The sequence below is a fragment of the Alligator mississippiensis genome, chromosome 2, assembly GCF_030867095.1.
Source record: "Alligator mississippiensis isolate rAllMis1 chromosome 2, rAllMis1, whole genome shotgun sequence".
Lineage (NCBI taxonomy): Eukaryota > Metazoa > Chordata > Crocodylia > Alligatoridae > Alligator > Alligator mississippiensis.
This window is the reverse complement of record NC_081825.1, coordinates 9,495,495-9,508,346: the sequence shown is the minus strand read 5'-3', so window position 1 is coordinate 9,508,346 and position 12,852 is coordinate 9,495,495. Positions and strand designations below refer to the sequence as shown.

Below are 12,852 nucleotides of genomic sequence, written 5' to 3'. Positions count from 1 at the left end.
CTTACCTTCCATTCAGTAACTGAGCTCCTCACCAACTGGAAACTTGCTGGTGGTAGCAGAGACAATCTCAGAATCCCTCCAACCCTTGATAAGGTGAGGAAAGCCACCAAAGAAGAGATCACTGTGAGAATCCTCCTAAACCATCTCCTTCCATTTACTGCAGAGCTCCTCCTGGAATCTCAGTGTGGGTTTAGGGGATCAAAAGGCACAACTGACATGATCTTCACAGCTCACCAGCTGCAGGAAAAATGACGAGAAATTGACGGGAATAATAAACGTCTCTACACGGCCTTCTTTGATCTTATGAAAGCCTTCAAATCTGTCAACAAAGAAGTGCTTTGATGCCCACTGAAATTTATCATCATTCTAGGCCTACTCCATGATGATCCTCAATAATGAATCTATCACAGATCCTTTGGAGCTAAAGATGGGAGTTAACCAAGGCTCCATCATTGCTCCAACACTCTTCTCAGTATTCCTTACCACTCATGATTTACATAAAGTTCACCGGGCTGAGCCCCAACAGAAACAACAGCTTTTCAAGCCATGGTGGCCCCACAGTTCAGCACAGCTCATATGGGTATATACTCCAGATACCCCCCTACAAAGAATCCTTGTACTAATTAGCCCACCCCACTAAACATATACAACAGGCTGACAGAGGGAGCAACAGAGAGATTCTGGGTGAACTGTTTGGGGCCTCACTTGGTGATGTTTATCAGATAGTTAAGGCTAGCAAAGAAACAAGAATCACTGGAAATGGGAAAGAAAGGGACAGCTCGGCTGTGGGAGTGAAGAGGAAGTCAAAATATATTCAGTGTAGTGACTCCCCATGACTTTAAAAAAGGATTTATCTATGCACAATGGGCACTACCACATATCTTATTCAGATGGGCTGCACTAACATATCCTTGTGATAGATTTCCATCAGTATGTTTGCCCAATATGGGCCTTGTGTTTTATAGTCATGCTCAGCATCGTCTGCTTTTAATCAGCTTCAAAACTGGTTTGCATTGCTGAGCACATGCTGCTTTTGGCAGCAGTTTAATGATAGACAACGTATTTAATGAGGTTTCCTTGCATACAAATATAGGATGAGGGGCTTGTTTCCCCAACGCTCATCTTGTATTTGAGTAAATAAGGTATTTAAGCAAAAAAATTAAAACAGGAGATGCAATCAAGATCATCTAATGATATGGTTAAAATGCAATGAAATCACAGCTGTTATAATATATTATGATGGACTAGGTGACCCTTAAGGAGTGCCTGCCAATCATTATCTCTCTTCGTTTCTGCCTTAAATGCATTTTAAATTCCTGACTAGAATTTCAGTCAGACCCTTAAAAGAAAAGAGGAGTACTACCCTGCAAGCAAGCTTCATTTGCAAACTTTCATTCTTTATATTTGCCTTCCTAGTTTTGTGTCTTCTTTCCACGTAGAGAGGGGCAAGGTATACTGTGACTTTTCTATAGCCAGCAGACTAAGCGCATCTTTTTTTCTTTTTTTTGTTTCACAGGTAGAATTTTGATCTCACCCTTGACATTATCATTACCAGGCTAAGCAAGTACAGACTCAATGAAAGTACTGTAATGTTGATACATAACTGTTTTGCTAATTGTATTCAACGAATAATTGGGAGCAAGTATCAAGTACTAGTCTATATTATATCAGTACTGATAAAAGGAAAATTGACATTAATAGGCAAATCGGCTTTATTTGGCGGATGTGGCCGACAATGTCATTGATAAATGCGGCATGCATGTGCGCAGCTGCAGCATGCACATGGCCAGGAGTCCAACCCAGCAGCTTGGAGAGCAATATGCAGCTGGTAAGTCTGTAGGGGGGAAAGAGATGAGGGGGAGGAGGGGGGCAGATTGAGGCTAGCTAGAAGGAGGGAGTGGGGCAGGCACTGCACAGCCGGGATGGGGTGAGACAGAGCTACAGAGTGGAGATGGGGGTGGCTCCCACCGCTGTGTGCACCCCCAGGGGAGGCACATGGGGCACTGAATCTGTGCGCAGAGCAAAGATGGGCTGCTACTACGCACTCAGGTTCAGGGACTGGGCCTGGTTGTAGCCCCCCCAAAACACCCCCTCCCAGTGCCACCACCCCCTGCCCCTCCCACCCCAGCACAGCAGGGGCCCAGCCCCCACTGGGAAGAGGCTGGCACAGCCCCAGCCCCAAGCATGCAGCAGGCAGCCCACCCTGGCCCCATGCACAGGTCCAGGGGGCACATGCCCAGGGGGTTAAGCAGTGGTGGGAGCTGACCCCCGCCACACACACACCACCCAGATGAGCCATGGCTCTGTCCCACACCCCACTGGGGCTGGGCAGTGCTTGCCCCTGCCTCTGTCCCAGCCCCACTCCCTCCCTCAGTATGGGGACCTCAATCTGCCCCCCCCATGCACCTTCCCTCCCCCTGCACCCCTTTCCCTCCCCAAACAGACTTACCAGCCCAACATTGCTCTTCAAGCTGCCAGGCTGCGTGTCGGCAATCGGATCAGTATCAGCCGATATGGCTCATTAATAATCAGCCATCAGTATCAGCCCAAACAATCTTTATCGATGCACCCGTAGTTACCAAGGAGTCTGTCTCGAGTAAAATGTTGTTTGACATCTTTGTTAATGATCTGGGCGATGGGATTGAGTGTGCATTTAGCAAATCTGCAGATGACACCATGTTGGGTGGAGTTGCAGACACTGAGAAACTGTAGAAATGGTCCAAAAATAATGCATCAGATTAAATTCAACAGGCACATGTAAGGTCCTTCCCTTGGGACATCATAATTGCATGTACAAATACAGACTAAGGAATGACTACCTAGGTTGCTGTACCACAGAAAAAGAACTAAAGGTTACAGTATACCATTAACTGAATAGGAGCCAAGAGCATGCTCTTGCTGCAAAAAGGCAACAATATACTGGGTTGTATCAATAGGCATTTCATTTGCGAAGGAAATGATTCTGCTGCTCTTTGGCACCACTGTGTCCTCACGTGGAGTACTTTGTCCTGTTTTGGGCCCCACACTTGGAGAGAGATATGGACAGATCTGGAGTGAGATTTGAGGATGCAACAAAAATGATTAGAGGCCTCAGAAACATGACTTATGAAGAAAGTCTTCAAATACCTGAAGGAAAATGACAGATAGGATAGAAGCAGAGCCTTTTCTCTGTGGTTGGAGGGGACAGGACTAGGAGCAATGACTGCAAACAGAAACAGAGGAAATTTAGGTTGGAGATTTGAAAGAACTGTCTCACTATGAGGGTGGTAAAGTATTAGGACAGACTACCAAGAGAAGCTCTGGGGTCTCTAGCCCTGGACATTTTCAAGAGTAGGTTAAACAGACACTTTGCTGAGATGGTTTAGTCAGGGATGTTCCTGCCTTGAGCAGGGAGCTGGGCTAGATGACCTCATGAGGTCCCTTCCAGCCCTACTTTCCTATTATTCTGATTACCAGTAGTATCGACTACTACAACATCTGTCTTTAAAAAATTATTATGGTATAGAAATACAAATAAATAACTAGGGACAGAATAGATCCACTTTTTATGGTAGTACCTGCTCTCACACTTACTTTGAAATGGCCAATGAATTCTACCTTAATCACTCATTTTGCTAAACATTTCCTTATTTATATACCTGTATGCATAACCTGGCAAAGTACTGTCCTACTGCCAGATTTTTTTATTTTATGTTGTTTTTTTTTTTTTTACCATAAAAGTTTATTAAATATTTTAGCTAGAATCATTATAAAGAAAAAGAACAGCAGGGTCCAAATAGAATTTCTCCAGTTCACCTCTAGAGCCCTTTTAAAATATTAGGACAGTATTTCCTACCCTCTAATGTTGTATCTTTTTGCTTAGACACTCAGAGATTTGTTAGCTGAGTTCTTTCAGAAATTTTGTACATGTACAGCCCATGCCTGGTTATTTATCTTTTAAACTTTCAGTTTGTTTCAGCCTCTCTTCTTTGACATCACACATGTATTTCTAGAAAGAGCTGCTGTGAAATAAGATTCTCCCAAATCACCCTTTATGGTGAACACTTCTGGAAGAAATTGAGCAGCTGGTCTTTTGTCTGCAATAGGAAAAGAACATGAAAGCATGTCTCCACTGGCACAAACCATGCCTACATCCTCCTCTCCCCTCCAGTGTAATGAAGTGATCTTAATACATTTGGAAAACTCTCCAATCTGTAGTTTTTTCATTAATATATTTCTGAAAAGTAATGGCACTCTTCCCATGATCTGCAAGGGATTGGAACCCAGTCTAAGTTTTTCCCCCTCCCACCAAAGGGTGAACGTGGATTCTGTTCACTACCAATCTAAACTAAGCTGCTTACAAAAAAAATCACGCAACTTAGATCGGATCTGCCTCGGGCTTTTTGAACATCTGTACCTAGGCACACAATACTTGCTTGAATTTAAGTACCATCCCACAGCTGCACTGGCAGAAGTGGATAGAACAGTGGTAAAGGGAAATCTGGTCTCCCATCCCAAGACTTAATTTTATAAAAATACAGGACTGTATATTTTCATTGCATTGTATTAAATACTTAGCCCTATTTTCAAAATAAACAAGGAACTCTGTCACATTGACTACTTATAGACGTGGGGGGAAAAACAAAAAAAAATAAATAAAAAAATAAAAAAATCAGTGCTTTACTTTCAGGTCAGCACACCCTCACGCTGAGCACAGCACATGCCCAGAAAAGGCACCGAGTCAGTTTGACCCAGCTCACCCAGTGTCTGTATAGCTCACATGCACCAGGAGGGCTTTTTGGTACTTTTATCTAATGACCAATTCAATCAGCTGAAGTGTGCGAGCTATACAGTTGCTGGGGAGCCAAGTCAAACTGACATGATGCCTCTTCCACTAAAGTGCTGGGGGGGGGGGGGGGAGGGGGTTTCCACATCTGTCAGCACCCATTATGCCTTTGATATCTGTTTCAGAATATTCTCTTTTACTCTCTAATCTACAGAGATCTCCCAGTCACTGAAGCAAATTAAAAGGATTTTCCTATTTCTAAGTGAAAAATTGCATCAAAGTCTGATATGTATCAGCAATATTCTCTTGTAAGATCACATTAGAGCTTTTTATTACATTTTTTAAATGTTGTTGGAGCTAATGATCAATATAATTAATTTCTAGCTTCATTCTACCTTAGAAGCACAAAAATTAAAACTAATTTATATTCCCCAATTCCTCTGAAGTGCATCCAATTCCTCTGAAATAAAATATAGAAGCCACTTTTGAAAATGTAACACCTTTAGAGACCAGGAGTTCACTTTCAGACAACCTGAAAGTAATACAAGTTTTGACCATATCTAAAAACTACTTACCTGGACCAACTAAAACAGTATGCCAGGCTGAACCTTTTCAAATTCTACTGCTTGATAAAATAGCCAAGCAGAAAACTGTCAACACAGGATGCATCTACACAAGATGCTTTACTGCGCATTAGACTAATCTAATGTGCAGTAAAACATCACCATCAACATGTGCATAGCAATTACTGTGCAGTGTATTAATCTAATGCACCATTTTCTAGTACCTGTATTGCATGTGTAGATGCTGACTAGAAGCAAATCACTCCCAGTCAGCCCAGGCAGCAGAGGCACACTGCTGCTTGCCTAATCCTGGATCTCTGTGGGGTGGGGAAGAGCTGTCCCAGCTCATCTGGCAGTTCCATCCCAGCCGCGGGGAAACTTGCTGCCCCGAGACATGGGAGGAATGAGGGATGGAAGAAGGGTAGCTGTCAAGGCTGGGTGAGCAGCTCCATCACAGCCTGGGGGAAACATCCAGCTGTATATAATGACAAATTGGAAGGAAGTAAATAAACAGCAACAAAAATGATGAAATGTTGTAGGAACTTATTTATTAAAAATATTAAGATAGACATAAAATATCACTAAAATGTGTGTAGATGTGGGCCAGGGAAGGAATAAACACAACAAAAAGAAGAAACCCCCCAAAAACACCAAAACCAAACTGGGAGATATTTTAAGCATGGTACAATTAGTAGTGATAAAAATGTGGGGTTGTTTTTTTAAAAGAAAGCTTTTAAATTTAAATCAGATACATTTGTCTTTTAAAAATAAGCCAGTTTCAAATTATGACAAGTAATCTGAAGAGCTAAATGTAAACTACGGAAATCCTTTAAAATTAAAAAAATGCACAGTATGAAGCCAGAATGTATCTGTTACTAAAGATTTCAAGAAAGTCAACCCACTAAACTAGAAGAAGTTATTTGTTAAACACCTAGAACCAGATTTTGACACTTTTTCTATTTTTGCCGGTGTTGGATGGCATGTGATTAAATGTATGTCTACACTGCCGCTCCAGTGCTGCTAGGGGCACCCGCTCTCAAGAACACGCATCAACCTTCTGCTTCCACATATCGCACCTGAAAATGTGATAGTAAAGCCACTTCAGGGGTGCCATCATGGGCATTTATTCAAGTTCTCCATTTCCTGGCTTCATCACTGCATTCCTGGGTTTCAAATAAAATCTGCACTAGCAGATGGGCGGAGCGTGCTCCTCTGCAGGGCCACAGTAGCAGACTAGAAGGAAAGGAATTAAGCTGCAACAAGTTAGAAACTTCTTCCTAATCAGACGAAAAACAAGCAGGTTTTGCACCTTGAGCAGCAAGAACAGTGGTGGCAGCTGGGCCCACTGATGCAGCCAAATTCAATAAAAGCCAAAACTCAGACCTGACTCCAACCTGCTAAAATACCAAACCTGAAATAAGGACAAAAGAATACCTGGAAAACAGTGAACATTTCAAGGTAGTCAGATGGGGACAGACCTGTCCTGGCTTACAGGCAGCCCCCCACTCCCACAACCTCAATCAGCATCTCTCAACCTCCCATCTTCACCAAGGCACCAGGCCTTGCAGTGGACCCAAATGGCTCCTGCGTTCCCACATCAATACAGACCACATCATTACCAGACGAAATAACAAGGAGTACAACATTCAAGGCTCATTCACCTGTACCTCTGCCAGCCTCCTACACCGTCACCTGCTTACAATGCTGTCTCCATCAGACAGATAAGGCGATCTCCAAGTGCAAGAATGAATGAACAATGATCTGACATCAGCTGCAGAAAATCATGAAGGTTTGTGTCCGAACACTAACCTCCCTGGACACTCCATTGAAGACCTCAGGATTGCTGCTCTCAGGCAGCAAAATTTTAAGAACTGTTTTTTATGGGAAATTGTGGAACAAGAAGTCCACAGGCTGGATTACATTAAGTACGGTTTAAACAGGGAATGCAAATTCTTATCCAGTGACCTGGATTATTTTTTGCGACGCCTTTGTTCCTATGGGTTCTTTGCTTCTCGCAAAACTGTCCTTCTTCCCCTTCTACCTTTTGTATTTCAGTCACTCATTCCATCCTGTACACTGCTGTACAGACCGTTCACAGCTTGTGCGCATCTACAGATAGGTAGAAATAGGTAGGCTTTATCTATATATGCACCTTTATAAACTAATTAAGGGATAACTACAGATCTATATAGATCTATAAAGAGAGATGTATAGATCTGTATAGATATATTTTAGTCTATTTGTAGTCAAGATGATGCATATATAAAGCCTGCCTGCCTTTTATAAACTAACTAAATAAGAAAGAGCGAGAGAGAGAGGACACATGTCCGAGTCCGTGTTCTACCCTGCTTTCTGCCCGTCTTCAGACTAACACTACCAATGGCTGCCATTCCTGTGCCCCCCTCTAAGCCTGCAACCAGGCTTTAGCATAACTAAAGGTGGGCCCTAGTTGCCCACCTTTACTTATGCTTCTGTTTCCAGTTATGAAGGTATGGAAGCACTGGGACAGGTAAGGTTGTGAAATTAGTATCACTGGAAGTTTAAGTAAAGGTTAGAGAAACATTTATGTTTTATTGCCTTGAGCAATTTCAACTAGACCTCCTCAGGTCCCTTCCAGTCCTATGATTCTATAAAAATAACTGACTCGATTAAGGTTCCCCTAAGAAAAGGCACTATTTGTGGACCTGAGGATAACCAAATCAGACTACCTTTATTCTGGATAGGGTAAGTGATTGTCTCCGTTCCCTTCCTAAATCTTATACCTTTGTAACTAAAAGCAATAATGTAGTGTCCTAAAATTCAATTAAAGTAGCTTGATTTTAAGAAAGTAATCTTGTACATTGGGCAAGTCCTTCACTTAACAAAACGTGGTAAATGTTCTTCATTTCAGCTTAGTTCAATAACCAGTTAATTTCAAGTTGAGACACTAAGGGAATTTAAAAAATACCAGGAAAGTATTTCCTGTTCTAGTCTATAATTAAGAACTAGATGCAAGAGTCTGAGATCTACCAGTTATAAAAGCTTTGGGTATGGTGACCAGAACTGTCAGTTTAATGCACTAAATTATTGAAAACACTTCAATTAATATGCAAAATAAGTTTTGACAAACCTTTCTTCTCCTGTGCAGCGCTTATAACAATTTTATTAAACCAATAGAAAAAATTTAAAATGCTGGCTTTCTGTATTTTAAATGACTTACAGCTTTCATCCACAGGAGGCTTGCCACAACCACAAGGAATAAACAACACTCCCCCCCCCCAAAATCACTGAATAATTAAGAGAAGTTCACTATATTCTAACATAATAAAATGTTAAGAATATGAGTAAATAATAGAATAATAGAAAAAGCGGGCTAGAAGAGACCTCCAGTGGTCATCTAGTCCAATCCCCTACTCAAGGCAGCAGCATCCCTATCCAAGTTATTCCACACAAATCCTGGTCTAACCTATTACTAAACTAAAACAATAGACCCTGTCACACACCCACAAGGCCTAGCACACTAACTGCCATGGGTAAATCGGGCACAGCAGCAGTCAGTGTTCTGCTGCCGTAAAGGTTGTTCAAATACACTCAAGAGATCTAAAGAGGAGGGCCATGCCTCCTGCTACAAAAGAGGGCAAAAATCCCCACAGTCTGTACAAATCTGACCACAAGGTAAAATGCCTTCCTGACCCTAAATGTGGCAATAGGTCTGACCCCAAGTGAAGGGACAAGACCCTCAAGCCAGGAACCTTGAGTTTTTAGCCCCAGCAGTAGTACTGGCACACCTCAGTCAAAATCTCCAGCCTTGGCTACAGCCAACACTTAGTGCTTTTGAGGAAGGCAAGGTAGAACCACCCCACCCCACCCCTCCACCAAAAAAACCAACACACCCTGGTTCATGTAGCTGTATTACTGCATTAATACATTTTCGATATAGAGATCTGGTAAGCACACACATGCACCAAATGTATTAACTGCCTAGGCTTATTTAGACACTGGCGTGCCTTAAGTGTTGCAAACCAAAGGTCATTCACTTTTTTAATGGAAAAGTACAAGAGAAAAGTAGAGAAAAAACACAAATGCAAAACAATTTAAAAATTATTTAAATCACAACTAAAAAATCAGTCATTTAAATCACTTGGATTTTTTTTAAAAATTAATCCACTCTGGCAGAAATATAACAGAGAATAAAGGGATGAAACTAAAAAGTGACAATTGAAGACATCTTTCTCATAGTGACCTCTACTAAACACTGTAGAATAATCTAGCAGAAGAAATAAGGAATCACCATTACTTTGGATATTTATTATTAGGGAAACACAGATGCTGGAAAATATAATTTCAAGAAAAATCTGACATTGCCAAGGAAGGAGTCCCACTCCAATTGCTAGACTATCCAGACTTGCAAGATCATACGTTCGTTACCCAACAGCAAAATCCAATATGAAAACTCTTAGCGCACAATTCCATTGTCTCAAGTACCCACTACAGAAAAGCACCAGAGGAAAACAATCTCCCTTTATTTCTAAAATGATTAGCTTTTGTGCGTCACCAATTTGTATCAGCATGGCACAAAATCACCTTTAGCATTCTTATCCAGTTAAACAATTAAACAATTAAAACAAAAGCATCAATTTTCCTCCCAATTAATTACTGAATACGATTCATTTAAATGAGGCTGACATTTTTATGTTCATGTTAAATATGGAACCGTTTCCTCTTTCCTACAGTTGCAAGAAGCCTGGTATTGTAATCAATGGGTAATTAAAGATGTACATGTACTCAGGGTAGCATGATAATACAAACATGTAATAATAAAGCTTCACCCTGTATGAAAAAGGTTTAAATATCTAGTCAATTAGAATCAAAAGAAGATAAAATTTGTTCCATCTGAAAGATTGGTTTATATATTTTCTGAAAAGCACAAAGGTATTTTTTGGCTTACGGGATTTTTTATCCTCCAAGTTTCACTATTTCTAAAAATTTACTTAAAGGCCCAGTGTCTAGGACACAGGCAATTTTTCCAGCTTCTTTCTACTATACTTGCTCTCCCTGTCAAGACTTAGAAGAGCAAGGAAACATTGTTGATTTGTTTTTAAGGCTCTTATTTGAAATCAGAAGAGGTCGGTAGAATAAGTCTCAAGGTAAATGCACTAGTGGAAATAGAAGATTTGAGGGGATCCAAGCTGAATAATAGATGCAATTTAAATATGCAGCATCTCTCTCATTATTATTATTTACATAAACACTCACTTCGTATATTAAATTTGCACACAGTGCAAAGGCAGAGTTAACATTAACAGTTAAATTTGCATAATAATCCCTGAAAACACCTTGTTTCAACCTGCTGAAATTGTCAATTTTCAGCCACCTGGGGTGAAAAACCTTCCATGCTTGTTCTTTGTTGCACATCAAGCTATTTTCAAGACAGGAAATAAGAAAAAGATAATTTGCTTTCCTAATGGCATTTATTCACCATCATTCTTTTGAAAAATATCAAGGATCTCCAACATTGGCTAAGAGGAGCTCAATATTAAAAGAGAAAGTGTTGGCGTCCTTTTATTGGCCCTGTGAAAGTCAGGTTGTAAGGCTACGAAAATCATTACTTCAAGCTTAGCACAAGATCTGCTTCTGAAATCTCAGGATGGTCACTTCCATGTGCCATTATTAATGTGTATGCTATACTCCTTTCCTTGAGGGCTAGCAAGTTTGATTTCTCTCCACGTACCCCCCCACCTCCTGTTTTATAACTGGGTTCCCAGACGATCTGCTCAGATCACTTTAGTTAGAAATCAGGCAAAATCCCCATCTTTAATATGACAGAAGTCTCGTTAATTTAATTTTTATTTCTTAGATTTATATCCTGGCCTATGCACAAGTCTTAAAGTGGCTTATGATAACACATCCCTGAAACAGGGATCTCCCAATTCCCTGACCCCATCCTCAACCACTGCCTCCCAGCCCAAACCCATACATGAATAAATAATCCCGCCAATCCCAAATGCCACTTATATCCAGTTACAAGAAAACCTTTCCAAGCCACAATTCCCAAAGCAGGGCCTCAACCCCGAGTGAGATACACCCACATTCCCCCCACATAATTTTATAGAAACAGCCAAAGTTCTGTATTTGACCATGCTGCCTGTAACAACTAGATTGCACACCTTCCTATGAAAAGGGTAGAACCTAGAATTCTCAAGATTACTCAGGTGTCTAGCAAATATCTAAACCAGTAAAGTGTTGCACAATACCCTCTCTAGTGGCTGGTGCATGTAGGGGATAACATGTGGCTGGTGCATGTAAAAGATCTGGCCTGCACAGATCCCCAAGGGTCAGGAAATTTGGTGGCAGGAGAGCAGTGGCAGAACAGCCACCCCTCCCCGCTGCCAAAAGTCCAAGCCACGCAGGGCAGGGCAGAGCAGGACAGGGCCAGACCTGGACCCATCCCTGTCCCCCCACCCTCTCCAACAGCCAGATGGGAGCCAGGTCGTGCGCCCTTCACTCTGTCTGGCCAGAGGGGGCATGGCCCGATCCCAACATGTCCCATAGGACCAGGCCATACTCCCTCTTCTCCTGAGCAGCTGGGATATTGAAGCTTTATTTTAAAATCAGCAAAGAAATATGTGCACGCAGACGCACGCATGCACACACACACACACACACACACACACACACACACGATAGCTTTCTATAACATAGATCATTCCTTTGCTGAATTCAAAATATTCCATACATCTTTCTTTTAACAGGCCCAGGGACTTCTGTAGGTGATCCTTCTTAAATCAGCTCTGCAACTATAATTCTCCACATGGAAAAGAGCCAAGGGTTTTATAGAATGCTTCCCTAAACAGAATTATTTGCAGGAAAGAAAGCCCTCCTGTCTCCCTGGGTGGCTGACAATTTGTCTAATCAATCAGATGTCTGTCTCTCCTTCTCTCTCTCACCTACACTTTTATCAGACCCCAACCCCACAGTCTCCACTGAAATGTCACTAGTGTCCAAGTCAAACAATTCAGCTTTTTTCCTAGCACATTAAAACAATGGTGCTCAATCTTTTTGTCTGGCTGGCCAGATGGGCGGTGCCCAATCCCTCTGTGGGCCAGATACAGAGGACTCCAACTGACTGTGCAGAGGTGGGCAGGGGTCATTCTGACCCTGATCCAGCCACACGGTGGAAGGGGGGTTTGGGCCAGTCCCACCCTAGCCTCACAGTGGGGAGGGCCCATGATCTGGGCCTGGTCTAGCCCTACAGGGGAAGGGGGCACGGCCCAGCCCCTTGAGAGGAAGAAAAATGGCATGGCCACAACTGGACCAGGTGGTAAGAAGGGGGTATGGCCTGGCCCGGCCCCCATTGTGGTGAAAGACAGAGAGGGCGTGGGCCGCCCCGAATCATCTGCACAGGAAGAGGGAGAGGGGGCATACCCTGAATATAAAGGAGGAAGTGGGCATGGTTCAGCCCCAACCTGGCCAAGCGGAGAGAAGGGTTCATGTTTCAGCCCCATGGGATGACGAGGACACAGCCCAGCCCCAACTCAGGGGGCT

At 42.3% G+C, this 12,852-nt stretch overlaps 1 protein-coding gene across 7 annotated transcripts in view; it reads right to left on the bottom strand.

Annotated features, from left to right (window-relative positions):
• CTNNA2 (catenin alpha 2) overlaps positions 1-12,852 on the bottom strand; it is an 884,847-nt gene that overhangs the window by 809,183 nt on the left and 62,812 nt on the right. Inside the window, exon 1 of one of the 7 annotated variants that reach the window (XM_059721438.1) lies at positions 5,553-5,753. The exons of the other annotated variants lie outside the window; for them this stretch is intronic. The gene's annotated coding sequence lies outside the window, so the exon portion shown is untranslated. Of the gene's footprint in view, positions 1-5,552; positions 5,754-12,852 lie in introns of those variants that run through there. 7 annotated transcript variants of the gene reach the window in all.